Source organism: Acomys minous (genome assembly GCF_964271855.1).
Source record: "Acomys minous genome assembly, chromosome: 7".
Classification (NCBI taxonomy): Eukaryota; Metazoa; Chordata; class Mammalia; order Rodentia; family Muridae; genus Acomys; species Acomys minous.
Genome location: NC_140488.1, coordinates 22543872 through 22546168, shown reverse-complemented (window position 1 = coordinate 22546168; position 2297 = coordinate 22543872). Strand labels below are relative to the sequence as shown.

Genomic DNA, 2297 nt, shown 5'->3' with positions numbered 1-2297 from the left:
GATCAAAAAGGCCCACCCCACTGCTTGCCTAGCTGAAGTAAGATTACATCCCTAATGCTTTTTATAAATATCTCCTTATATTAAAAAAAAACATTTTTCAGGTTTCACTTCACTCTGTCCCCCACTGGGAAACCATTAACAAGGCAGTGGGTAACATCTCCAGCACAGACCAGCTCCCTTTTTCAGAAGAGCAAGCAGAGGCCCTTGAGGAAGTGAAAGGCGGGTGCTGTACCTGTGGGTATGCACTCCTGTCCCCAATCCCTGGTACTCAGGAGTGATGTGTCCTGACAAATGTTCCCTGTGAGGTCATTATATGGGGGATCTAATCTCAAACTCAACTCAATAACCAAATTTTGGGCTCCCTTCTAACAGGAGCCAGTCCCCATTGCTCATGCGTCTGATATCAGGCCTTTTTTTAAAAAAAATCATGGCCCCAAAGAGACCCCATGGAGAGTCAAAGGGTCCTTCCTGGGAAGGGGATGTTCTGAAAAGGAAACAAACAAACAAACAAAAAAACAAAAACAAAAAACCACAAAAAACCCACAAACAAACAAAAAAACAAAAACCCAGCACTGGGCCGCCATCAGTCCCTGACCAGGCAGTAGATGTGGTGTTGGACTCCCGTTCACTGGTGGAGGCTTCAAAGACATAGGCGGTGGACAGCAGCAGTTCCTGAGTGTTCCCTGTTCGTCACCATCTGGAGGATGGTGAAGTTATCCAGGATGCTGTTCATCATGTAGCGCCCGGGCAGCTGCCTCAGCTTGTGCAGGAAGTTAACCAAGTACTCACACATGGGAGATCGCAGGAGGCGGTACACAAAGCTCCCGTCCTCCAGCTGCTCCCGCTCCGTCCCCACCTTCTCCATCACCTGCTTGCCAAAGGAGCAGACCTTGGAGGAGCAGGTAAGTGTCATGAGCTCTGGGCTCTAGGCTCTTGTACTGGCTGCTCACTCCATAGAAACCACTGCTGCCTTCGCTACTCCCCGCCTCCTCACCACTTGGGCCCCAATTCAAGTCCGCCCAGAGCTTCACCAGAAAGAAGGCCTGGAGTGGCTCTTGGTCTTACAGCTCCCGGAGGCCGCCCTTTTTCTCGGGGAATTTGTCGTAGATCTGCCACACATCCACGCTCTCCAGGGGTGGTGCTCCGGGGCTGGGACACTACTGACTGATGTGGACAAACAGGTGCCTCTGGGACGAGTCAACTGCATCTGGCGGCTACACAAATGTTGAGAACTCTACGAGCTGCAGGCGCGCAGTGCCCAGGCCCCGAGCCTGCCAAGTTGGGGGAGACAGATCGGGCAGGGGCAGGGGTGAAAGGGCTGGGGGCGGCTAGTACCCTGAGATGTCAGCAGATGGGGGAGTCAGTGACACGAAGAACGGTGTCTGTGAGAACAGCTTCACGCCTGGAACATTCCACGGTGGTCCAGAGTTTCCTGACCAGAACCGGAAAAGCTCCAAAGCCTGAGGGCCAGAAGGACCCAGCTCGGCCTGCAGGGAAGGTGCAGAGAGATATGGTGGCCATCGTCTGGAACGCCTTGTCCTTGGAGACTTGATCCTTCAGCTTGGACTGGATTTCTCTCGATTTCCTTCGAGCCAAAACCTGGATGTCACTAGAGACCTGCTTGAGAGTTCTTCTCTTCCCTGTCCTCAGCTTAATGTACCGGGAATGAGTTCATTCCGGCCGTACATCTTGCCCTAGTCTGACAGGATGATCTTGCGCCGCCACAGGGAGGGTAGATGGCCAGCGCCTCCTGGAAGCTCTGCTGGATGCCGGGGCTCCACATACCCTCTGCATCAGGGCCCCCATCCCCTCCGACACCCTCACCGCCTCCGGTGCCCTCCTTGCTGCCTTCCTCACTGCCAGTCCAGGCCCAGCCATCATCCGGGGGCGGAGCCTGTTCCGGGGATTCCCCCATCTGGCCCTCCTGGCCTGAGCAGGGGAGCCTAGGGCGGGCCAGGTGAGACTGGGAGAGGGTTTCTATTGCTATGAAGACACACCATGAACACACCAACTGCTATAAAGGAAAACATTTATTTGTGGCCAACTTACAGTTTCAGAAGTTTAGTCCATTATCATCATGGCTCAAATATGGCAGTGTGCAGACAGACATGGTTCTGGAGAGGTAGCTGAGAGTTCTATGTCTGGACCAGCAGGAAGCAGGAAGAGACATTGCCATAGTGGGTCTGGTTTAAACATATGAGACCTCAAAGCCTATCCCCAGTGATACACTTCCTCCAACAAAATGATACCTACTCTAACAAGGCTATACCTCCTAATGGGCTAACTCCCTATGGGCA

At 53.2% G+C, this 2297-nt stretch overlaps 1 pseudogene across 1 annotated transcript; it reads right to left on the bottom strand.

The window, feature by feature from the left end:
• Positions 1 to 583: 583 nt before the first annotated feature.
• On the bottom strand, positions 584 to 1915 carry LOC311601833 (transcriptional enhancer factor TEF-4-like; annotated as a pseudogene). Its single transcript has one exon. The product of its transcript is annotated as a transcriptional enhancer factor TEF-4-like (transcript).
• Between the last annotated feature and the right edge of the window lie 382 nt (positions 1916 to 2297).